Source organism: Oryctolagus cuniculus, chromosome 9, assembly GCF_964237555.1.
Source record: "Oryctolagus cuniculus chromosome 9, mOryCun1.1, whole genome shotgun sequence".
Classification (NCBI taxonomy): domain Eukaryota; kingdom Metazoa; phylum Chordata; class Mammalia; order Lagomorpha; family Leporidae; genus Oryctolagus; species Oryctolagus cuniculus.
Genome location: NC_091440.1, coordinates 122,274,021 through 122,300,490, shown reverse-complemented (window position 1 = coordinate 122,300,490; position 26,470 = coordinate 122,274,021). Strand labels below are relative to the sequence as shown.

At 46.8% G+C, this 26,470-nt stretch overlaps 1 pseudogene; it reads left to right on the top strand.

Annotated features, from left to right (window-relative positions):
- The first annotated feature begins 20,501 nt into the window (after positions 1 to 20,501).
- LOC127491981 (transcription initiation factor IIA subunit 2 pseudogene) lies at positions 20,502 to 22,512 on the top strand (annotated as a pseudogene).
- Positions 22,513 to 26,470: the final 3,958 nt, after the last annotated feature.

Below are 26,470 nucleotides of genomic sequence, written 5' to 3'. Positions count from 1 at the left end.
ATAGTACTGCATTTCATGCACTGGACATAAAGCTACACGTACTGTGTGCTAAACCCAGGTTCATTAACACAAGGTTGAAAAAGCAGAACTCTTTCCAGTGTTGTGGCACAGTGAGTTAAGCCACAGCTCGCAAAACCAGCATTCCAGTATCAGCGCACTGGTTCCAGTCCCAGCTAACGTGCCTCGGAAAAGCAGTGGATGGTCCAAGTCCTCGGGCCCCTGTCACCCACGTGGTGGACGTGGATGGAGTTCTGGGCTCCTGGCTTAGGCCTGGCCCAGCCCCAGACATTGTAGCCATTTGAGGAGTAAACCAGCAGACGGAAGATCTCTTCTGTTCCTCTCTCATTAATGCTCTGCCTTTCAAATAAATCTTTAAAAAATATGTTTAAAGCCAAACTATGAATATACTCTAGGATTTTCCACTTGGATTCTAAGGAAAAAAGCATAGTCATCATTATCCAAGCCCCTTATCGTATTAATCTTATTTGTTATCCTCCTGTTGATTGAATTATGCTTTGTGGTTCTTGTTTATACAATCTTCAGTCCTGTTATTGTCTTAAATTCTTTATTTGAAAGACAGCAACAAGTAGAGGGGGAGAAAAGGGAGAGATCTTCCATCCATTGGTTCACTCCTGGATGGGGGCCTGATGCCAGGGGGTCCCAAGTGGTGGCTTAATCTGCCAAGTCACATTGCCCGCCCCAGTAAAGCTCAAGTCAACACTTCTCAATTACCTGTCTCCTCCAAAAATGTAAAGCAGTAATTCAAAGTCTGTGGTGCCTGGCAACATCTATAAATAAGCCTTGTTTGGTTCTTATCTAAAGTTGCACTAAGACTCCCAGAAATAGACATCTGTTCAGTGAGTTAAAGTCAACCTACTGGCCGGCGCCGCAGCTCACTAGGCTAATCCTCCGCCTGCAGCGCCGGTACCCCAGGTTCTATTCCCAGTTGGGGTACTGGATTCTGTCCCGGTTCCTCCTCTTCCAGTCCATCTCTCTGCTGTGGCCCGGGAAGGCAGTGGAGGATGGCCCAGGTGCTTGGGCCCTGTACCCACATGGGAGACCAGGAGGAAGTACCTGGCTCCTGGCTTCGGATCAGCGCAGTGCACAGGCTGCAACACACCGGCCGTAGCAGCCACTTCGGGGGCGAACCAATGGAAGGAAGACCTTTCTCTCTGTCTCTCTAACTCTGCCTGTCAAAAAAAAAATTTTTTTTTAATTAAAAAAGTCAACCTACTGTGCTTGTGTATTTCTGTCGGTATTTCATGTTCCTCGAACTTCAGACAAACATAATATCCAAATTCTTCTATCAACTGCAATAACTGGATTTCATGGCAAAGAAAGGCATGAAATTTATACAGAGGTACAAAAGCAGCAGTCTTGAGAAAGTTAGCAAATCTCAGGATGACTCCAAAAGTCCTACACAAAGTCTTCTGATTCTAACCCTCCCCACCACCCCAAAAAGATGGGGCCGGCATTCTGACACAGCAGCATCCCGTATCCAGCGCGGGTTTCAGTCTCGACTGCTCCACTTCCAATTCAGCTCCCTGCTTACGCATCTGGGAAAGCAGCTGAGGATGGCTCAGTACTTGGGCCCCTGCCATTCATGTGCAACACCAAGACGGAGTTCCTGGCTTCTCGCTTTGGCTTGGTTCAGCCCTAAACGCTGTGGCCATTTCAGGAGTGAGCCAATGGCTTAAAGATTTCTCCCTCCACCTGCTACCCCTGGTCACTCTGCCTTTCAAATAAATCAGTCTACCTTTATTAAAAAAAAAGATTATGTTGGGGCTTGTGTTGTGGCACTGCAGGTTACACTGCCACGTGAAATCCCATGTAAATGCAGGTTCAAGTCCCTATTGCTCCACTTCTGATCCAGCTCCCTGCTTGTGGCCTGGGAAGGCAATAAAGTTGGCCCAAGTGTTTGGGCCCCTGTACTCTGGGTGCAAGACTCGGATGGAGTTCTAAGCTCCTGGCTTTCGCCTTGCCTAGCTCCAACCAATGCTGCCATTTGGGGTGTGAACCAGTAGATAAATTTCTCTTTCTCTCCCCTTCTTCTCTGTAATGTCACCTTTCAAAAAATGTTTTAAAAAAGCTTATGTTGACAATGTTATTATCTTTACCAGCCACCTTTTCTCTCCTCCCTTTACTAATGTTATTAAGGCTTATATAAAAAAAATCACTGAGTATGTGATTACTAATCCAAGCAAATCTCACAACTCAGGTGACAAAGCTCAGCTTGGCGATTTCATTACAGGGTAGATGTCCGATGCCATGGTTAAGCTCTGCGTGGGAAGCCCACATCCTGTATCAGAGCGCCTGGGTTCAATCCCAGCTCTGATCCTGACTCCAGCTTCCTGCTAATATGTGACCTGGGAGGCAACAGATAGTTAGGAAGCCATTAACCATAGGGGAGACCCAGATTCAGTTCCTGGGACCTGGCTTTGGTCTGGCCCAGCCCTGGCTGCTGCAGGCATTTGGAAAGTAAAACAGCAGTAGGAAGATACCCCCCCTTCCTTTCAAATAAATGAACATATTTTTTAAATTTAAATATGCATGTGGGGGCCGGCACTGTGGCATAGAGGGTGAAGCTGCTGCCTGCAGTGCCGGATCCCATATGGGCGCCAGTTCAAGTCCTGGCAGCTCCACTTCTGATCCAGCTCTCTGCTTTGGCCTGGGAAAGCAGAAGATGGGCCTCTGCACCCACATGGGAGGCCTGAAAGCAGCTCTAGCCACTGTGAGTGAACCAGTAGATGGAAGACCCCCACCCCCGCTTCTCTAACTCTGCCTTTGAAATAAATAAATTTTTAAAAAATGCATGTGTAGGGCCGGCGCCGCGGCTCACTAGGCTAATCCTCCGCCTTGCGGCGCTGGCACACTGGGTTCTAGTCCTGGTCGGGGCGCCGGATTCTGTCCCAGTTGCCCCTCTTCCAGGCCAGCTCTCTGCTGTGGCCCGGGAGTGCAGTGGAGGATGGCCCAAGTGCTTGGGCCCTGCACCCCATGGGAGACCAGGAGAAGCACCTGGCTCCTGCCATCGGATCAGCGCGGTGCGCCAGCCGCAGTGTGCCAGCTGTGGCGGCCATTGGAGGGTGAACCAATGGCAAAGGAAGACCTTTCTCTCTCCCTCTCTCTTTCTCACTGTCCACTCTGCCTGTCAAAAAATAAAAAAATTTAAAAAATGCATGTGTAGGTATATTAATAAGCAAGCGATTCTTTTTGACAAAACAGTCTTTCACCAACGATTAGATGGCACGATCTTCATCACAATATAGAAGAAACACCTGTTCAGCAACACAAACCCAGGAGCCACATCTTTAGCAAGCCCAGTGGGAGGGTGTCGCATGGTTTTCCACTTAACCAGCTACTTTCACATTTGCCGGATTACACTGTTTCCAGCCTCTCTGTGACTCATGTTTTACGTGGTAACATCCTAACACCGCTTTTTCCTGCCCTTTCTAGCATGGTGGCTGCTAATACTCAGCATGATATACAAACCACAAGCCCCGGGGTTAGGAGATGCTCCCCCACGCCTTTACGGCCAGGTCTTTCTCGTGGTTCATAAATGCAAACCGACAGAGACGGAATGCTCCCACCTTTCACTTGACCATGATGTTTTCAGCCGCTGGGCTGGGTCACACCACGCTTACTATTGGAACAGTTCCTGAAATAGCAGTCACGCCGGTGCGGACGCAGTCGCCTGGGTTCTTCTGTTTCACTTCTTATTTGTGCAGTCTGGGTCTCGTCTCAGAAACCAAGAGGGGACTTACTATCATCTCTAACCCCAGATTCATGGACTCCCATGTTTACCAGCCCCGGGGGCCTGGAAGACTAAGCCTAGAAATGACCATTTAGGACCTAATGCATTCAAGAGCATCTTTGGAAATAAAGATCCTGGGATTTGCCTACGGTTGAAAGCAGGGCTTTCCTGGAACTCAGCTTCCTCCATCTCGACTCTTGGTCCTCTTCCCCTACTTTTTTGTCTGCTTTGCAGCGCTCAGTGAGCCTGTGGAGTCTCTAAGCCTAACTGCTATCGGAGGTGACGGCTTCGGCCATGAGCACTTTGCAATGGAGGCCAGTTTACAAGGAGCATCGCCATGCATCTAGTTTTCGCTCCCTAGTTGCTCGTGGGCAGCTACTTTGTTGATTTTAGAAGACAAAGGACAAGCATCCGGCAGTTTCCCGTTCCCCCTGGTGGACAAACTCACCTCTATCGCGCACTGCATGAACCATCTCCTGAGAACTAAGAGCGCAGGCCCGTAGATCAGGTGGAGGTGGAGCTCATTTCAGGGGGTGGAGCTCATTTCTACAAAGTAGCAAAAGCCGGGGGGATGGAGGGGCGAGGGAGCCGGCTGGTCTCCCACAGCTGCCCTGGGTCCCGCCGGGATAAGGAGAGGAGCCTGCGTGAGCAGCAATGCGAGGGAGCCGGGAGCCGGCCTCGGGTGCGTTCCCCACCAGGGCTAACAAGAAAACCAAGCTCACCTGGAACCAGCTCTACTCAGGGGACCCGACAACCATGTCATTCCTTAAGCTGAATTTCATACGTTTCTCCTGGGCACAGCGCTGTTTGGGTTTTTAAACAGGAATGATTTTGGTTGTGTCTTTTATGCTCGCTACCATCGCTGGCTGCAGAGGCTGTGTGGGGCAGAGTGAGCTCCATGGAGGTCAGGTCAGGAGAGTTCAGAGTGGGCTGAGAAGGAGGTGGGGCAGGAGAGGCGCTTTGCACGGTGTCCTGCTTCGGGTGCAGGAGTGCTTGGGCCGAGCCGTGCGGTGGTGGGAGGGGAGTGGAAGTATGCCGACCCGGGCGAGCAGATGACGGAACGGGGAGAAGCAGGGAAACCGAGGTCAGTGTGGACGGGCAGGATTCAGCCTCGAATGCCCGCTCTACGATGCCTTTCTCAGCCAAGGAGGCTCAGCTGGGACTGACGCATCACACACAGAGCAACACGCAACCAGCAGAAAAGGAAGCCAGCACCCAGGCTGTGAGTGCACAGTGCACAGGTGCAGCCCTGCGTCCTCGGGCTGGCAGGTGGAGGTCATCACTGGGCTGCCTTGGCCAGGCCATCAGCGCCCCACTCAGTTGCTTCCTTCCCCCCACCCGATTTGCTATCCTTGCTTCCAGCTCACTTCCCCCACTGATTTCCATCCAGGGTATTCTAAACATCTATTTTTAAAAATATTTATTTTATTTACTTGAAAGGCTGAATTACAGAGAGAGAGGTCTTCCATCTACTGGTTCACTCCCCCGATGGCTGCAATGGCCAGGGCTGTGCCAACCGGAAGCCAGGAGCTTCACCTGGGTCTTCCACATGGATGTAGGGGCCCAAGCAGTTGGGCCATCTTCCACTGCTTTTTTAAAAAAAATTTTTTTTTCATTTATTTTGACAGAGTTACAGACAGTGAGAGGGAAAGACAGAGAAAAGGTCTTCCTTCCACTGGTTCTCTCCCCAGATGGCCTCAACGACCAGCGCTGAGCCTTTCTGAAGCCAGGAGCCAGCAGCTTCCTCCCGGTCTCCCATGCGGGTGCAGGGGCTCAAGGACTTGGGCCATCCTCCACTGCCCTCGCAGGCCATAGCAGAGAGCTGGATTGGAAGAGAAGCAGCCGGGACTAGAACTGGTGCTCATATGGGACACCTATGCTGCACGTGGAGGGTTAACCTACTGCACCACAGTGCTGGCCCCAGCCACTGCTTTCCCAGGCACATTATCAGGGAGCTGGATCAGAAGTGGAGCAGCCAGGGCACGAACCAGCACACATACGGGATGCCAGCACTGCAGGCTGTGGCTTTACACACTACGCCACAGAGACAGCCCTTACAAATCTATTTTCATAGTATCTAGACTTAAGTAAAATCTAGATACTCATTTCTGTCAACAGGGGAGATGCAAGAGAAGTGCAGTAGTTAAGAGTCGGGGACTTGGGTTCAAAAAACCTGAGTTCAAAGGTGAGCAGCTAACCCAGCAGTTAACACATCCGAGGGCCTGGGTTCAAGGCCCAGCTCTGGGTCCTGACACCAGCTCCCTGTCAATGCGGACCTGCGATGTATCAGTGCTGGCCCAGGCAACTGGGTTTTTGCCACCTCCTTAGGAGACCCGGATTGTGTTCCCAGCATCACCTGTTGCAAGCATTTGGCGACTGAAACATCAGATAGGAGTGTTCTCTCCTGCATTCATTCTCTCTCTCTCTCTCTCTCTCTCTCTCTCTCTCTCTCTCCACCCCCCTCCCTTCCAATTTTAAAAGAACCTGAGTTCAAATCCCAGACAAAGTAGGCAGCTCTGTGCCTCAGGTTATTCAGCTGTAAGATTGCACCAACATCATGCAGCGGCCTCCCGGGTTGGCTCCAGGGATTAAACGGGACCAGGCACAAAGGGTCCTCAGAACGTGTTAGCCCATGGGAGCCCTTAGTAAGTAAGGTGTTATGATCTACCTTCGGAGGCACTCCAATCTAGGGAGACATTATGTGTGCTCTGAATGTACCAACTGTGCCTAGAAAGAAGTGACCAATTAACACATTCTTCTCCTTAGATGTGCTCTGTTCAGTTCCCCAAGAAATGAGCTATTTTAACACCCATGCTTGTGATCTGCCTATCAATCCACAAATACTGAAACTAGCAACACCCACAGAGATTCCCCTCTTAGTCATAAAGAAGCCAGTGGCAGAGCCAGAAATAACATTCAAATGCTGAATCCACTAGACCCTATCGCCTGTCTGACAAAGTATGCTCTTCCCTCGTGCTCCTCTGGAGTGTGTCCTGCCTGGTGTTTCTCAGAGCAGGTGGGATGACCTAAACAAGCCCCAGCAGAGCTGCACTGAACTGAATCACATGTTAACTGCATTATTAACAATGTCCTCACGATGGTTCGAATAGAACCCTACCACGATGGGCTCTGTTCACTGGGAGCCAACAAGGGAAAGGCCCTGGACAGCAGGTGCTGGTGAATCCCCTACCTGCTCTCTACCATAATGTAGCTAACACAGGAGAGGGGGGGAAGGAGACCAAATGCAGAACTTCACAGAAATAAACCCAAGACAGGGGTTCCTGTTTGCCTCTAGTGGAGACAGAGTTGGGAAGAGCATAGTTGTTTATTGGCCAAGTCATATCCCCTTAGGATGCAGTGACAAGAGCCCTGATACTGCTGGACCTGGAAGAAGCTGGGTGGTCCTGAGTAGAAGTCCTCCAGGGGAGGCCTGTCCCAGTCTTCAGAATAGCAATTCATGTGATACATCAGAAAATCTACTTACATAACTTAGGAGGGTACTTCCAAAAACTCACACAAGGGGCCAGTGGTGTGTCCCACTGAGTTAATTCTGCACCTGTGGTGACAGTGTCAGTCCCAGCTGCTGCACTTCCAGTCAAGTTCCCTGTTAATGGGCTGAGAAAGCAGCAGCAGATGACCCCACTGTTTGGGCCCTTGTCACCCACATGGGAGACCTGGGTGGAGTTCCTGGTTCCTGGCTCCAGCCTGGCTAAACCCCAGTTATTGTAGCCATTTGGGGAATAAACCAGTAGATGGAAGATACTCTCTCTCTCTCTCTCTCTCTCTCTCTCTCTCTCTCTTTCTCTCTCTCTCTCTCTATGCCTTTCAAATGAATAAAAAGAAATCTTTAAAAGTAAATATTCATAGAAATTGGAATTGTAAGATGTTTTGTTCTGGTGCAAAAAATTTAAAATCCATCCTTTTTTCATAATATACATGTTCTATGGGTTTTTTGAGGCCCCTCATATATTTTGTTCTCTCTAATGGAATCTTCAGTGTAGTCAAACCATCCAGTCAGTAGCTTTAAATATCTGTTGGATCAAAGCCGGCGCTGTGGCATAGTGGGTTAAGCATCTGCCTGCGGCACCAGCATCCCATATGGGCACCAGTTCAAGTCCCAACTGCTCCACTTCCAATCTCTTCCTGCTAATGGCCTGAGAAAGCAGCATAAGATGGCCCAAGTGCTTGGGCCCCTGCACCAGTGTGGGAGACCCAGAAGAAGCTCCTGGCTCCTGGCTTCAGATCAGCTCAGCTCCAGCCATTGCAGCCATTTGGGGAGTGAACCAGCAGATGGAAGATCTCTCTCTCTCTATCTCTGTGTCTCTCCCTGTCTCTGTCTGTAAGTCTGCCTCTGAAGTAAATAAAGGAATCTTAAAAAAAATAAATCTGTTTGATCCAAGACTACTATGTGGTTGATCCAGAGGAATCATGTGTCTAGCCACGTATCAATGGGATGGAGAAGGCACTGTTGGGAGAGGCACTGTTGGAAGAAGGAAAAGGAAAGAAGAAATTCAGAGGGTGGCATCCTCCTCCACATTTTTTTTCTCCAAAACGCATCCTCTAGAAAATATGCTATTTCTTATCTATACTCTTTAGTGTCTTTCAAATTAAATTTTAATTAGTAAGGACAGTCTTCAGGAGGCCAATTTGCATAAAGATTCCGTTCAAGAAAGAAAGGAGTTGTGAATTTTAGTCATCTTTGGGTTCTGTTCCAAAAAGAATTCACAAAAGTGAATACAGGCAGGCCTCCTCTCTGTGAGTTCCACATCCATGGATTAATTCAACCTGGCGTGGAAAATATTTGAGGGAAAAAATTGCACCTGTATTAAGCAAGCATAGACCTTGTCATTCAGTAAGCAATACAATACGTCAACTATTTACACAGCATGCCCATTTACTGGATAGTATAAGTAGTCTAGAGGTGATTGCTACCTTTTGGGAAAAACGGATTGAGTTCCAGGCTGCTGGCTTCAGCTTGGCACAGCCCTGGTTAGTGCAGCCATTTAGGAAGTAAACCAGTAGGTGGAAAATTCTCATTCTCTCTCTCTCTAACTGCCTTTCCAATACATAAACAAATCTTTAAAAATATTATTCTGAGGGCAGTGTTGTAGCGTAGCAAGTTAAGCCTCCACCTCTAACAGGGTGCTGGTTCAAGACCCGGCTGCTCCACTTCCAATGCAGCTCCCTGCTAATGGACCTGGGAAAGCAGCAGAGGATGGCCCAAGTGCTTGGGCCCCTGCACTCACATGGGAGACCCTGAGGAAACTGGGGACAGTAGAGTAAGCGCTACCCAGTCTCACAGTCCCTGAGACTGCCCTCTGCTGGTGGCATCAGTCTAGCCCCATTGTCCTCTGATTTCCCCGCTGACTTGGCTCAGTAGGGGCAGCAGCGGCACATGGATGGACAAGAGGAGGAGAAGCCAGGGGTGTAGGCTGTCCCGGCTCCCACCCTGCCAGGCCCACTCCCACAGTGGCTCTTGCTTCTCCTCAGTGCCTGGCGCTGTCCTCTCCTAAAGAAATGGCCCAGTTTGTAACTCCTCCCTCATTCTCTGATTGCTATGGCAGTGTGGTGACTGCAAGGGCTTCTTAAAGCCACAAAGTACCATGGAGTCCCCCTACTGCTTGTTTCCCTTGAATCCTCAACACTTAGGTGAATTAAACTCTCTTCTGCCTTCCTTGCAAAAAAAGAAATGTGCTCTTTGTTTGCTAAAGGACCTTCTCTCTCTCCCTCTCTCTCTTCCTTTCTTACTCTTGCTCACACACACACACCAGATTCCTTTAGTTGTCATGTAAATTTCATCCACTGTACACAAAGGGCATAATACCTTCATTAAATTTTAACATTTTGGGACATGCATTTGATGCAGCAGATAAGCTAACTTGGGATGCCCAGGTTCTGTAGCAGAGTTTCTGGCCTTGGGTTCTGTCTCCGTTCATGATTGAAGCTTCCTGCTGCTGTACACCCTGGGAAGCAGCCAATGATGGCAAGAGTACTTAAGTCCCTGACACCACGTGGGAGACCTGGATGGAGTTCCCAGTCCCTGACTTCAGCCTGTTCCAGCCCCAGATGGTGCAGCCATTTGGGGAGTGAACCAACAGATGGAAGATTCTCTCTATCTCTCTCTCTCTCTTTCTCTCTCTCTGCCTTTCAAATAAAATGAAAATAAATAAAAATGCAACATTAAGCATTTTAACATTTTGTTTTCATGTTAAAACCACATACCTTTCTTTCTGGTTGAGGATACACAGTTAATTCAAATAAAGAGATTTGACTAAAAGAAAAAAAAAAACACTCCATGATCTTTTACTTCCAAATTCTCATCACTGCTGCCCAGCTGGTTTCCATAGAGGGTGTTGTCCAGTGCAGTCTCCCCTGCCCCTGGGGGCCTGCTGGCTCCCACAGCCTCGGGACTGCAGTGCGCCCATCTCCGGCAGCGTGGCAGGGGAAATGTGGAAACATGGTCCTCCTCCTCCCAGGCTGCATTTCCCTCACTGTGGATACAGACGCCTGTGGTTACGCCATTTGTATTTGTGTTTTCACGTGTAGATTCCAGTTGTTTGCCGTCTTTGGCCAGTTCTCACTAAAATTTGATTTATCAATTTAGGCAAGCACTGTATAACATTAAATTCAGGGTTTTTCAAGGTGTATTTAAATTATGTGAAAGGTAGAGCATCAGAGAGAGAGGGAGAGACAGAGAGAAACAGAGAGAGAATCTTCCACCTGCTGATTCACCCCCTAAATGGCACAAGAGCCAGGGCTGGACCAGGCTGAAACCGGGAGCCAAGAGCTCCATCTGGGTCATTCACAGGGGTGGCAGGGGCCCAAGCACTGGGGCCGCCTTCTGCTGCTATTGCAGGAGCATAGCAGGGAGTTGCATCAGAAGTGGAGTGGCTGGGACTCAAACCAGTGCTCACATGGGATGCTGAGGTCATGGGTGGCGTTTCAACCTGCTGTGCCACACTACCAGCCCCAATTAAACATCTTTGTGTAAGTCATACCAGATAAGGAACAGGAGAGCATGAGTAAGTCGAAAGGGTGAACATTAGGTATGCTTAATGAATTTCACACAGGTCTTGCTTTCTGGAGAGAAAAGAACAAAGGAAAGTCGCTATGACTCTCAAATCATAGAAACATTTTCTCGTGTTTTTTCTAGAGCTTTTGTGATTTAATGCATTCAGGACTTATTTTCATGGGTAGGGAAATAGGACTCCCCCTTCACTGTTTTTCAGAGGACTGCACAGCTTGCTCTAGGGATTTACCCTACAGATAATCTTGTACATTTCCATAAAATTGTGTGTAAAAATATTTAAAACTTGCTTAACAGGCCTCGATATAGTTCGCTTACAGATTTAAGAGAAAAAGTTTAATATGGGATCCCAACCTGTAAGTTATAAAACAACCCAGTGTGAAAAAGCAGTGCTTATGACTTTTATACCTAAAGAAAAAAAATACAAACACATAAAAAAACACACAAAAACACAGAAGAAACTGGAGACAGTGAGAATTTAGGAGGCAAAACTAGAAGATTTGGCAATGTGGGTAGAAGATTTAAGTATTTCTGTACACTTTTAATACTATATTTGTGTGTAACATCACATCACCTATTTAAATGAAAAAAGAAAAATAACAGATTTTTAAAACCAAGTTAGTTGCCCTAGTGGGTGGCTGAGTATCACATACTGTGGATGTGTAAGTTAAGGTTGTTTGGAGCTACTGAAGCCTTCCTTCTAGTTCAGCCTAACCACTTTTATATGTGTAAAAATGTGGATCCATAGCACCCTCTGCTGGTGACTAACTGAAATTCAATGATTCCGCTAAAATCATCATACCCTCAATTTTGTGATTGCTACCCTGCTCAGATAATGCATCATAAGAATGGTCATGTTTTGTGTCTTAATTTTTAAATATCACTGCAGGAATTTTCTAAAGTTACAGAAATCACACATTTTGGTAGCAGCTTACAATTCTAGCATTTAACAACTGTCTGGATATGGGACTCCATTTTTAATGATTCAAGATAACAAATTTCCGAGCCCAGTGTTGTGGCATAGCAGGTAAAGCCGCCATTTGCAAAGCCACCATCCCATGTGGGCACTGGTTCGAGTCAGCTACTCCACTTCCAATTCGGCTCCTTGCTATTGTGTTTAGGAAAGCAGAGGAGGATGGCCCAAGTCCTTGAGCCCCTGTACCCTCGTGGGAGACCCAGGAGAAGTTCCTGGCTCCTGGCTTCAGTTTGGTTCAGTTTTGTCCTTTGTGGCCACTGGGGGCTCTCTCCCTCTTCCTAACTCTGCCTTTCAAATAAATAAAATAAATCTTAAAATAATAATAATAAATGTTGAATGATAACTATCAAAAATGTATAGAATAGTAAGCACCTTGTGTGTTCTTGCCTTCTTAGGCCGTGTAGTTTCCTTGTGTTCATCAACATTAAATTTCACCCTCAATAAATACTGAGTGCTTGCTGTGTACCTGGCACATTCCAGTGCTAGGGATACACAGTGAACAAAATAGACAAACTTTGTGCTTCATAAACTCACTTGCTAAAGGGGAGACAGAAAATTAACAGAACTGCCAAAAAAATCTAGTTTGTTACAGACTGAAGCTAAAGAAAGAGACAGAAAAATAAAGTGAAGATTGAGTTTGGAGGGAGGGTGGCAACTGCAGGTGAGGCAGCCAAAGGAAGGAAGGAAGGAAGGAAGGAGGGAGGGAGGGAGGGAGGGAGGGAGATAGATAGATAGATAGGACTGGTAGGTAGGTAGGTACATGGATCCCTAGATAAGACAGGAGGTGAGAGCCGGCGCCGCGGCTCACTAGGCTAATCCTCCACCTTGCGGCGCCGGCACAACGGGTTCTAGTCCCGGTCGGGGCGCCGGATTCTGTTCTGGTTGCCCCTCTTCCAGGCTTGGGCCCTGCACCCCATGGGAGACCAGGATAAGTACCTGGCTCTTGCCATCGGATCAGCGCGGTGCGCCGGCCACAGCGTCCCAGCCATGGTGGCCATTGGAGGGTGAACCAATGGCAAAGGAAGACCTTTCTCTCTGTCTCTCTCTCCCAGTGGAGGATGGCCCAAGTGCTTGGGCCCTGCACCCCATGGGAGACCAGGAGAAGTACCTGGCTCCTGCCATCGGATCAGCACGGTGCGCCGGCCACAGCGCGCCGGCCGTGGCGGCCATTGGAGGGTGAACCAATGGCAAAGGAAAACCTTTCTCTCTGTCTCTCTCTCACACTATCCACTCTGCCTGTCAAAAATAATTAATTAATTAATTTAAAAAAAAAAGATAGGAGGTGATTGCAGATCAAGGGTGAGGTATGGAAGTAATAAAAGAAGAACAACTTCAGGATTTTGGCCTGAGCAAGTGGAGAATACAACTGTTACTGGGAGAGAAGGTTTTGGAGGGAGGGAGGAATACCAGATGAGTTTCAGAACACCGAGCTTGAGGGACAGGCACCAGGTCTGAGCAAGGCCAAAGCTAGGGGCCAGAGGAATACCAGATGAGTTTCAGAACACCGAGCTTGAGGGACAGGCACCAGGTCTGAGCAAGGCCAAAGCCAGGGGCCAGAGCACAGACCGGATCTCTTCACTTGGGTGGCAGAGACCCAGGAACTTCAGCCATCACTGCTGCCTCCCAGGGTCTGCAGCCTGCATTGGCAGAAGGCTGGAGTCAGGAAGCAGAGGTGGATATAACACACAGGAACTCTGAGAAGGCCTACTTTGTTTTAGTTGGGAGAAACAATAGCACGCTTACCTGCTTAAAGGAATAATCTAATCAGGATGAAACCATTGAGGACGAGGAGAGAGTTGAGAATGCCAGGACCTGTCTTGAATTTGTGCCAGACGATAGCCCCTTGGGCACAGGTGGAGCACTTTGACCTAGCAATCAGCAGAGATGGGCCATGCCCAGGAACAGGGGAAAGCACAGGGAGTGGGCACAGGTGCAGGAGGGGGCTGTAGCGGAGAGAGTGGTGAATGGTTTGCTCTGAGGGCTTCCATATCTCAGCTAAACCCCAGGGAGTCTGTGTGGGAAGTTGGAGGAAAAGAAGAAAGCGTGAAATAGTCTGGGAGAGGAATGGGTTAGGAAACCACAGCAGGACTGCCGGGCAGCATGAAAATCTGTGGCCCCCAGGGATGGGGTCAGGATGAGGGGATGGATGATCCTGGCACTGGGGCAAAGGGAATCTCCCCTTCCCCTCTCTGAGGGTTCCAGGCTCTATCTGCTGAAATCCACTGGCAATAGATTATCCAAAGAAAATACACACAAGTTTATTAACTTGCATGGATTACCCAAAAAGATTGAGAAGCATATGCATCCTTTTTCAGAGAGGAGAGGGAAATGCCGTTGTGGGAAATTTAGAGAGAGAGAGAGCAAATGCTTTTTAGGAGAAGTGAGTGGGCCACAGAATGGACGATGGCTTACAAGAGTTTTCTGGCTCTGAGTGTGATGTTGGACCTTCAGTCTCTTCCTCTCTGCGCTGAGTTTAATTTTCCTAGGCAGTGAGACTTCAGTAGAGGACTGAAGGCAACTGGATTCCTTGCTTACAGATCCAGCCTGTAGATGCTGACGGGAACTCGGGAGAAAGTCCCTGCCCATTGGGTAGGGAGAACAAGGGAAGCGCAGGGCAGGGCAGGGCAGGGGGGAAGCAGACTGTTGGTTCTGGGGCAGGTCCTTAAGCCTTCCAATTTCTTTTAGTTCAAAGCCCTCAGCCTACGGTGGGAGTTTGGCCAAGAGGTTTAACGGCCAGTTGAGATGTCTGTATTTCACATGAGCACCTGGTTCAAGTCCCATCTATGCTCATGTTTCCAGCTTCCTGCTAATGTGCATCCTGACAGGCAGCAACTTGGGTCCCTGCAACCCACGTGGAGACCCCAGTTGAGTTCCTGGCTCCTGGTTTTGACTAAGTCCAACCCTGGCTATCGTAAGGCAAGAACCAGTAGATTCGAGCTCATTCTCTCTCTCTTTCTCTCTCTCAACTGAAATAAAGAAATAATTCCAAAACCAACATGTTCAGATATTGAATGCCATACCTCAGGTGTCATCTGCAGAGCCTCACTACAAGTCAAGTTGAAGACTGGTGGACAGTAGGAGGAGGAAGGTGGCAGTCAAAGTGGGATACAGGATTTGGAATCCAATGAGGCTACAGCTGTCGGTAACAAGGTCACAAACATGGCCATGGAATGAGCAGCTCCATGTGATGTACTCCAATCACCCTGTGAGCCCAGTTTATGTTCTCTCTCCCAGAGGAGGCCGCACATGGCATCGAGTGACTGTGCTATTTGATTTAGCTCCCCTTTCTATAAATCTGTACTTTTGAAAATAACCCTTTGAGTGGTTTGTGTTTCCATACTCTACACTAGAACACCAAACAGAACGCATACAAGTGTTGTTGAAATGGAAGAGCTATTTCATTCCTTCCAAATGTGCAATCATAAATACTTGAACTAGAGCCTGGTTTAGTTTGCAAGTCAAGCATCCTTTGATTCTTCCTGCCTGGCAGGTAAAATTCCTGTGACACAAATACTACCTTTACTTTCCTGCTTTTATGATATACAAAATGGAGTCCCCTATTCACCATGACTCCCCCCCACCCCATAAAGGTACTCACAAAACGCACAGTACACAGAGCTAAATCATCGACCCGGCATCCCGGGTGAAGTCCAGGCACACTCTACACACCCAAGTCCATGAGTCTGCTCTGTTACTGGTATGGGAGACAGGAAGTTTCTCAGAGAAGCATTTCCAGTCCTGAATATCAGGCTTAGGCAATCAGCAGCCAGGTAAGACCTTGAACCATTAGTAGGATGGTCCTAACACCATGATATATATTAGCCTCATGCAGGCTATAAGAGAGAGACGTCAGTATGTCTGTCTTCATTAAAATTCTTTCCTCAATTTGCTCAGCCACTGTCTACAACATGTTAGTGGAGCAGCTGAGTTGGGCTTGTCTGACCTTCAACGAGGCATTTTTATCAGCAAAAATCAAAGGGTGCTGGGGTGTGTTTTGTTTGGGTTTTCCCTCTGATCAGCTCTGACAGCACCAAGGGTAAAGATGAAAATGTCTTGATGTCATCTATGGGGGCAGAACTAGGGGGAAGCGGAAACCCCAGGTGCCTGCTTCCTTCTCACTCCTAAAACCCAGATGTTTGAGTGCCTGGAGAGCATTAGTAGAAAAGAAGATAAAGAAAAAAATAATCTATGGTTTTCATTACTCGTTTGTAGAAAACTGTAGTGATTTATTTATTTTGGGTTAATCGGTTGGTGAATCTATTTCTGCTGAGTGAGTCAGCTGGAGGGAGAAATGTTAAAGCAGACAGCATTGCAAAGCAGCCCTGGCAGTCACGTGCATTATGTCTGTCACTGGGCCCCTGCCTCGCTGGAAAAGTGCCACCCCTCCCCCAACCCCCCATTCCCAATTACAGATGGCCTCACAGTCCGCTGGTTGCTTTAGGTGGGGAGCCTGAGGAATTTAATTCACGCAGATTACGCTTACAAACTCAAGTTCAGTCTTAGAGAGCTTGGTCAGCTTTTCTTCTCTGTTCATGCCCCCTTCCACCTTTGCCCAGGACAGCCTTACTGCCAAACTTAGTTCACTCTACCTGCTGTCAGGGACCACAGAGGGGCTGCACCACAGAGGTGAGATGCAGGGGCTGTGGTCTGCACACAAGTCTGGATGTTGCGTGTCCCCCAAAGGTCTATGTGTTAAAGATTTGATCCCTGAAGTCTTATGTCACTGGTGCTGAGAGGATGTGAACTTAATCCAGTTATGATGTTGGGAGGTGGGGCTTTTAGCATGTGATTTTGTTGGGTCACAGAGTGGTGCCCTTGATAATGAAATCAGAGTGAGTTTAGAAGAAACCATGTGGGCCGGCACAGTGGCTCACTTGGTTAATCCTCCACCTGCGGCACCGACATACCATATGGGCACCGAGTTCTAGTCCCAGTTGCTCCTCTTCCAGTCCAGCTCTCTGCTGTGGTCCGGGAAGGCAGTGGAAGATGGACCAGGTGCTTGGGCCCCTGCGACCACATGGGAGACCAGGAGGAAGCACCTGGTTCCTGGGTTCGGATCGGCACAGCACCGACTGTAGCAGCCATCTGGGGTGTGAACCAACAGAAGGAAAACCTTTATCTCTGTCTCTCTCTCTCTCTCTCACTATCTAACTCTATCTGTCAAATTAAATTAAAAAAGAAGAAGAAGAAGAAACCATATGACCATAGACAGGCACTATGTATTCCCTCTTGCCAGAGGATGCTCTGTGCCACCTCAGGACTCTACCAGCAGGAGAGCCTTCATTAGAGACCAAACCTCTGACTGATCTTGGGCTGTGAATCTCCAAAACTGTAGACTGAAACATGCCTCCTCTCTTTACAAAGCTAGTTGCTGCCAGTGTTATGGAGCTGACGAACACAGGAAGGCCTCCATTTCAATATTGCCTGCATTTCCCTCTAAACTCTCCATTTGGACTGGTGACTGTGTAGAGGAAATACATATGCAACCAGAGACAAAGAAAGAAAAGCGGATCCCTCCTCCCCAAAAAAAACTTAAAAAGGGCTACTCACAATTAACTAGTGAAGCAGCTGCCCACTGTTGTCTTGTCTAGGGAGGGAAGATGTCCTAAGTTCTGCTCCTGTCAACTCCAGTCATAAATCTTTCCTAATAAACCTGCCCCTGGTATCTTTTTTAGAAATATACCAGGTCCACTGATCATTGGAAGTGTGGTCCTAAGTCATGTAGGCTGCAGTTTAAACCCACCAGTGCTGTAACAGCTAAAGTACGACACTGAAAAACCTATAAATATTGTAAGAAACTTGGGATTGTTGCTCAGCTCTCAGGAAATGATTCTAGCTGAGCCTGCTGGTGTAATAAATAAATCCTCCACCGTGTCTGGTGCCTGTTTGAATGGAGAGTTTTCCCACCCCAGGTTTCTGTAACAACGGAACTTCTTTAGAGCAGTTTTCTTGACCTGTCAAATGGCAATAATGACAGGATGAAGTGAGGATTCAGTGGCTTGTTGTGTATAACAAACCTGGAGGCTGTGACTATGTTACAGCGTCTGAAGGTCAGGAATCCGGATCAGCTTAGCCAGTGCCTCTGCTTCCAGGATCGCTGGCGCTGTTACTGGACCCCACCCCCTCCACACCGGCCTCCCTGTGGGGTGGCCTCATGGTTTGGCAGCTGGCTTCCCCCAGGATGAGAAACTCAAGAGGAGACAGAAAGAAAGAAAGTATACAAGAATAGCAGCTGTCCTTGTAAGACTAATTTTGGAAATGACATCTTATCACCAGTGCCATATGCTCCTCACTCTGATCAGGCCACCAAACGCAGAAGAAATTGTTCTAGAAAGGCAGGGTCGCCAAGGGCAGCCGATTAAGGACATGAATTAAGGACAGACTTAGGGACTCTCCCTAAATTGTGCTGCCTACACATATATAGAGAATATTTTCTACACATGAAGGCTAGTTCCCTTTTTGTTTTTTTTTTTTTTTTAAGAATTTTCATTCATTCATTTAAAAGGCAGAAGGAAAGAAAAAGAGCCAGACAGCAAGAGAGAGAGAGAGATAGAGGGAGAGAGAGAGGGAGAGAGAGAGAGAGAGAAAGAGAGATATCTCCATCTGATGGTTCACTTCCCCCAAACCTGCAACAGCCACATTAGGCCCCAAGTCTGGAGCAGGGAACTCCATCTGGGACCCCAAGTGGGTTGGAAGGACCCAAGTATTTGAGCCATGACTCACCACCTCCCAGAGTGCATGTTGGCAGGAAGCTGGACTTGAGAGAGGGAATCAATAACCTAGGTTCTCTGTTATGGGATGGAGCGTCCCAAACAGCATGTTAACCGCTACACCAAACACCTGTCCTTCTTTTCAAAAGTGCATTTATTTTTACTTTTAAAAACATTTTAGACCTTTAAATGTTTATTTATTTATTTGAGAGGCTGAGGGAGACAGACAGACCAACAGAGAGTGCTATCATCAACAAATGCTCATAAAAACCAGGTTGGGCAAGGCCAACGCCAGGAACTGGGCACTCAGTCCAGGTCTCCTGCATGGGTGGCAGGCACCCAACTCCTTTTTTTTTTTTTTTTTTGACAGGCAGAGTGGACAGTGAGAGAGAGAGACAGAGAGAAAGGTCTTCCTTTGCCGTTGGTTCAACCTCCAATGGCCGCCGCACCACGCTGATCCGAAGCCAGGAGCCAGGTGCTTCTCCTGGTCTCCCATGGGGTGCAGGGCCCAAGCACCTGGGCCATCCTCCACTGCACTCCCTGGCCACACCAGAGAGCTGGCCTGGAAGAGGGGCAACCAGGACAGAATGCGGCGCCCCGACCGGAACTAGAACCCGGTGTGCCAGTGCCACAAGGCAGAGGATTAGCCTAGTGAGCCGCGGCACTGGCCGCACCCAACTCCTTGAGCCATCACTTGCTGCCCCTGGAATCTGCATTCGCAGGAAGTGGGAATTGGGAACAGAACTGGGACTCAAGCCCAGGCACTCCAGTGTAAGGTGTGTCTCCCAGGCAGCATCTTTTTAATTATTATTATTATTATTATTATTTGACAGGTAGAATTATACACAGTGAGAGAGAGAGAGAGAGAGAGAAAGGTCTTCCTTCCGTTGGTTCACTCCCTAAATGGCCGCTACAGCTGGAGCTACGCCAATCCGAAGCCAGGAGCCAGGTGCCTCTTCCTGGTCTCCCGTGCGGGTGCAGTGGCCCAAGCACTTGGGCCATCCTCCACTGCACTCCCGGGCCACAGCAGAGAGCTGGACTGGAAGAGGAACAACCAGGACTAGAACCCGGTGCTCATAAGGGATGCCTGCACCGCAGGCGGAGGATCAACCAAGTGAGCCACGGCGCCAGCCCCCCCAAGCAACATCTTAACCACTCTGCTAAGTGCTCACCCTGAGAACTAATTTCTAATGTCTACCTTCCTAATAAACATACGCATACTAGTTTTGCCAACAGAAAGCCATTTTTGACGTCCAGTGTGCTAATCAGCCAAGGCCTGGCTGCCTGGGAGATAGGCTAACAGAGAATCTTGCAGGAGGTACTTGTAGATCCTGGAATTTCCTACATAGTGTTAGGTGACTTCCTGCAACTCCTGCCCGGGGCTGGGACAGCTGGTCACCCCTGGACTAACAGCTTAAACTGACATGGACATAGCATTGTGCCAAGTACACTGAAGTTTCTCAAGTCTATTACAAACTTCACAGCAAACTCTTGTAAGATTTTCCCTAAGTCCTACCAATGCTATGCAAACCTTATCTCTGTTTTGGAACATGCAGTTATAATTCAAGAAAACAGCAGAAAGAATATGGTACAACTTCCATATCTTTCTAACTTTGATGAATCTCAGAGTGAGAAACCCAGACAAGCGGAATGTCTGTGTTGAATCCCACTGCAAGGTCAATCATGGTTGAGAAAATTTTCTGTTAGTTTAATAAAGCTCTCTGGCCACTCAAACGGCTGTGGCAGCATTTCTGCCTCGGAGGTTAGGGGTGCTGATCCTCCATCCACATCAAGACAGCAGAGGAAAAGGGCACTACAAACAAAGAAAAACTACAGAGTACCAAAACAACCTTTATGTTTAAACCGGAGGTTATATGTCAATAAAATACTAAACGGTGGGCAAAGGTGTAATAACCTAGACATAGAAAGACACAAAGTCCCGGAAGAAGTCAGAGAGAGCAATCACATTTTCACCAATAAAACGTGACTGAGGACCTCTCTATGCCTAGTCGAGAAGTCAAATAGCTAAAGGGATAGATGAGGTTGGACAAGTTTGTTGTGACTGAGAAAACTGGAGGCGCTGGAGGTTTGGTATGGAGGATAACGTTTCAATTAGGATTTTGTAGATATGGCAGTCTGGGACATGACAAGCTCCAATTCATTATGTGCAATCAGATCTCAGTTCCCCTGGTAGAGGTTAAAATGTAGATTTTGGGTCTCACCCCTGTACCTCTCTTATCAATAGTCATCATTCAGTAGATCTAGGATAAGACCTGGGGTTTAGTATCCTAACCCAGGGTATGGCTATGGAAATGAGTGACTTAAGAAGATAATGATGGGGTGCCAGTGCTATGGCTTAGCGGGTAAAGTTGCCGCCTGCAGTGCCAGCCTCCCATATGGGCACTGGTTCGAGTTCCGGCTGCTCCACTTCTGGTCCAGCTCTCTGCTATGGCCTGGGAAAGCAGTGGAGGATGGCCCAAGTCCTTGGATCCCTGCACCTGCATGGGAGACCTGGAAGAAGCTCCTGGCTCCTGACTTTTGATTGACCCAGCTCCGGCCGTTGTGCTAAAATAGAGTATTCAGGCAGTGGTGATTTGGTGAGCAGTATTTTATGCTACAAAGAAAATCACACAGAATAATTCCAAAAACACAAATTAGGATTCAGATTAAAGGAAATAGTAATAACCAGTATTTATTGTTCATTAATATGTTCTATGCATTTTTCTAATTACTTTATGCATATAAAAACCTTTCAATTCTTTTGCAAACCTCATGGCTTATTGTCCCCATTTTACAGGAAAAGAAAATAAGAATAACACAGGTAAAAGTGCCAAGACATCACACAGATACAAGTTAAGAGCCTAATGTCCCTGGGGCCAGTGTTGTGGAATAGTGGCACTGTGGCCTACTAGTGCAGTAGGTACAGCCACCGACTGTGGTGCCAGAATCCCGTATAGGTGATGGTTCGAGTCCCAGCTGCTCCACTTCTGATCCAGCTCTCTGTTAATGACTTGTGAACAGCAGTGGACGATGGCCCTAGTCCTTGGATCCCTGCACCCACTTGGGAGACCAGGAAGAAACTCCTGGCTCCTGGCTTCAGTCTGGCCCAGATCCAGCCATTGTGGTCAGCTGGAAAGTGAACCAGAGAGTGGAAGGTATCTCTCTCTTTCTCTTTCTCTCTGCTTCTCTGTCTCTCTTTATAACTCTGCCTTTCAAATAAATAAAATAAATCTTTATCCAACAAAACAGGCCAATAGCCAACTGAGAGGCAGTAACCTGAGATAAGACATTCTAATAAGGGTGAAGAACAAAAGATCATTTTGAGAAATAATAGTTTATAGAGATAATAAATGATCACTCTGGAAGAGAGTAAATGAAAGGTATGACCCAGCTGACTATTGTTTGGGTTATCAGTTAAATAGCGTTGTTATAAAGAAAGAAAAATTATTTAAAGATTTATTAATTTATTTATTTGTAAGTCAGAATTACACAGAGAGGAGAGAGAGAGAGAGAGAGAGAGAGAGAGAGAGAGGTCTTCCATCAGCTGGTTCACTCCCCAGATGACCGCAATGGTCAGAGCTGTGCCGATCCAAAGCCAGGAGCCAGGAGCTTCTTCCCAGTCTCCCATGTGGGTGCAGGGGCCCAAGCAGTTGGGTCATCCTCCACTGCTTTCCTGGGCCATAGCAAGGAGCTGGACAGGAAGTGGAGCAGCCGGGTCCTGAACCAAAGCTGTGGCACAACAGCTGTACAGAAACACCACTGTAGGAAACCATCTTCAGGAGACACACGGTCTCACCAAATCACCCCTAACTTGCTCTTCCAGTCCCACTTCAGTCTGATGAGGCTATAAATGCAACTCTGGCTCAGACAGTGAGGAACCGAGTCAATTTCACAGACTTCCTAAATACATAAGGATTCTGCCAGACCGGGTGGACTTTTGCATTGAATCATGTTGAAATCAGAGAGGTGATGGGATTTATTAAAGTGGGTAAAATGAATGTTGTAGCCTGTGATGGCAAAAAATACTGGCTCCAATGTTACAGAATGAACAGGGGGGAAATCCTGCTGTTATTCATCACCTTATGAAGGGAAGCATAGACTTAAAAACTGATCTCAGCATTGTAACAATGACTATACTATGCTACATTATCAGAATTCCAGCAGAAAGAAACTTGTAACTCCATTGCCTCTTACATTATCTTTATTTAAAAAAAAAAAAACACTTATTTGAAAGGCAAAGTTACAGAGAGAGAGAGAGAGAGAGATATCTTCCACCTGCTGATTCACTGCCCAGATGGCTGCACCAGGCAAAGCCAGGAGCCTAGAATTCCATCCAGGTCTCCCATACGAGTGGCAGAAGCCCAGGAACCTCAGCCATTTTATGCTGCTTTCCCAGGTACATTATCAGAGAGCTGGATGAGGGTGGAACAGCCAGGACAGGAACCAGCATGGCATTGCAGGTGGTGGCTTAACCCACTGCACAATGCCAGCCCCTGTTATCTTTATTATACAGCATGGAAAAACATAGCTTTTTAAAAAGACAAACCGAAAGTTGTTGCCTTCCTAAGAACATTCTTTGATAAACTCATTTTAAAATCCCAAAAAAGAGGAGTATGTTCTAAAGATCTGCTACACAAAAGCTGACAACACTGTATTACACACTTAAACACCTGCTAGGAGAGTAGGTCACATATCAAGTATTCTTACCATAATAAAGTTTTTTTAAAAGAAAAATAAACAGAAGAAGAAGAAGAAGGGGAGAAGGAAGAGGAGCAGCAGCAGCAGGAGGAGGGGGCACCAGCCAGGTCACCTTGCGTGAGCTGCTGTTTTCCTAATCAGAAGATAAAATCCTTCTTCGAAGCCTCTCAGATGTCTTCTGTTTAACTCTTACTGGCCAGCACTTGATCCCTTGGTCCTCCTAGCCTAGGAGAGTGTGGGGAAATAAGTATGTCATAGCGTATATGGAGATTGCCATAGTGCCTTAGATTAATGAATTACTTCTCCATCAGGACTTGGCACACTCTGCCCCCACCCTGAAAAACGTCGGAGTTGTAGTAGAAGAAAAACATGGAGGAAAATGGCCTTTTTTGTAGGTAAGTGACCGTATCAGCCAGAGTAGATGAATTCTGTGGAGAGCATGTAAATGAATGTGAGAAAAAAATCGAAGATAGAAAATGAAACCTTTAGGGAGAATTTTTGAAAAGATGCTAAGAGTTAGAGGAGGAGTGAAGGGAATGAGAAGGCCTAGTCAGAAAGGTCGTCAGTGGGCCAATGCCACGGTCACTACAAAGACATCCAAAGGCCATCCTAGACAAGAGCAGCTGAGATGTACGCACCCTTAAGTTAGTACTTTATGGTTTTTTGCCTTTTACTTTAATGCTTTATTCACCCCCACACACCACACTTGTCACCCAAGTTAACAAAGAAACAGGTTGGTCAGATCAGTGGGCTATTTTAGAAGGTCAATGATGAACCAAAGTCAGGGCAGGTGCAGGAGCTGTTGGGCAAGGCTGTGTGGCGACCTCCCCTGGTTGACTACATGATAGCAGTGGAGGTCAGGGACAGCTTGGTGCTCCCAGTGTCACCAGCTGGGACACGAGCACTTCCACGCTGCATGGGAGCCAGCCCACTGTGGTCGGCACCACTTCCTCCTTTTCTTCCCACTGTTCTTTTTTTTTTTTTTTTTTAAGTTAAATTTCTTTTTTAAAAAATTTTACTTGTAGTTTTTTTTTTTTAATTTTTAACAGATTCAATAGAGTTCATAGATACAATTCTAAGGACATAATGATTTTCCCTCTCTCCTTCTCCCCCCCGCCCTTCTTTCCTTTTAGTATTTGAGATGACATATATTTAATTTACATTCAGCCCAGGGCTTACTTTACACCAAACAAAGAGTTCAACATGTAAAAAGCAAAACTATGGTAGTTCAGCAAGACCGTAGGCAAGGACTGTAAACAAAAGTCCAATGGAAAGATCATCAATTCATCCACAAACAGAAAATCCTAATGTAATCCCAGATCATGAAACCAGAGTAGTATAACCTTTTTAACGATTGGTTCGACAAGATATACTTCAAGTTTTTAAAGAAATCTCCATAGTGTTTTTCTCTGGCTGTGCGAATACCAACAGTGGGTAAGTGTTCCCCTTTCTCCACATCCTCACCAGCGTTTACTACTGTCTGTCTTTTGGATTTTAGCCATTCTGAGAGGGGTGAAGTGATACCTCATTGTGGTTTTGATTTGCATTGCTCTGATAGTTAATGATGTTAAGCATTTTTTCATGCATCTGTATTTCTTCTGTAAGAACAATCTATAGAGATACTCTGCCTTTACTGGTTTTTTTGTTGTTGTTCTTCAGATTTCTAAGTTGTTGATATATTCTGGATATTAATTTTGGTCAGGTTGCTTGCAAATACGTTTTCCCATTCTGTTGGATCTCTCTTCACTCTATTGATCATTGACTTTACTCTGCAGAAGCTTCTGAGTTTCATATAACCCATTTGTCTAGTTCGCTCTTGTTGCCTTTGCTTTGGGGGTCTTATCCAAGAAGTCCTCACCTATACTGATGTCTTGAAATGTTTCCCCTACATTTTATTCCAGCTTGATTTTCTTTGCTCAGGATCACTTTGACTATTTGAGGTCTTTTGTGATTGCATATGTATTTTAGGTTTGTTGCTTCTAATTCTGTAAAGAATCTCATTGATATTTTGATAGGGATTTCACTGAATCTGTACATTCCCTTAGGAAGTACAGATATTTTAAAGATATTGATCCTTCAAATTCATAGGCAAGGAATAACTTTTAACTTTTTAGTGTCTTCGCTTATTTCTTACATCAATGTTTTATAATTTTCATTGTAGAGATCTTTCAGTTGTTTGGTTAAATTTATTCCTAAATATTTGATTTTTGAGGCTATTGTGAATGGGAGTTCTTTCACTGGTGTACAAAAAAGGCTATTGTTGGGCCGGCACCGCAGCTCAGTAGGCTAATTCTCCGCCTTGCGGCGCTGGCACACCAGGTTCTAGTCCCAGTTGGGGCACCGGATTGTTTCCTGGTTGCCCCTCTTCCAGGCCAGCTCTCTGCTGTGGCCAGGGAGTGCAGTGGAGGATGGCCCAAGTCCTTGGACCCTGCAACCCACGGGAGACCAGGAGAACCACCTGGCTCCTGCCATTGGATCAGCGCGGTGCGCCGGCTGCAGTGCGCCAGCCTTGGCAGCCATTGGAGGGTGAACCAACGGCAAAGGAAGACCTTTCTCTCTGTCTCTCTCTCTCTCACTGTCCACTCTGCCTGTCAAAAAAAAAAAAAAAGGCTATTGTTTTTTATATGTTTATTTTGTCACATGTACCACTACTGAATTGGTTTATCATTTCTAGCAGCTTTTTGGTGGATTGTTTAGGTTTTTCCATGTATAGTATCAAGTCACCTGCAAACATGAATATTTTGACTTTCTCTTTTCCAATTTGAGACCCTTTATTTCCTTCTCCTCCCTAATTATTTTTGCAAATACTTCCAGGATGATATTGAGTAAGAGTGGTGGACGTGGACATCCTTGTCTTCATCCTGATCTGAGAGGATGCCCACTGACTTGTCACATATCTCCTTTATGGTGTTGAGGTATGCTCCCTCTATCCCTAATTTGTGGAGGGATTTTATCATGAAGAGCTGTTCAGTCTTATCAAATGCATTCTCTGTATCTACTGAGGTGTCCCTATGGTTTTCATTCTTCATTCTGTTGATGTGATTTACGATATTTACTGATTTGTAAATGTTGAACCACCCTTGCATCTCTACGATAAATCCCACTTGATCATGATGTATGATCTTTTTTGATGTGGCTTTGGAATTAATCTGCTAATATTTTGTCAAGAAACGTTGCATCCATGTTCATCAAGAATATAGGTCTGTAGTTTTGTTTTTGGGTTTGGTCGTTGTTCGGTTTTGGTATCAGAGTGATGCTGGTCTCATGGAAGGCGTTTGGCAAAGTTCCATCCTGTTCAATATTTTGGA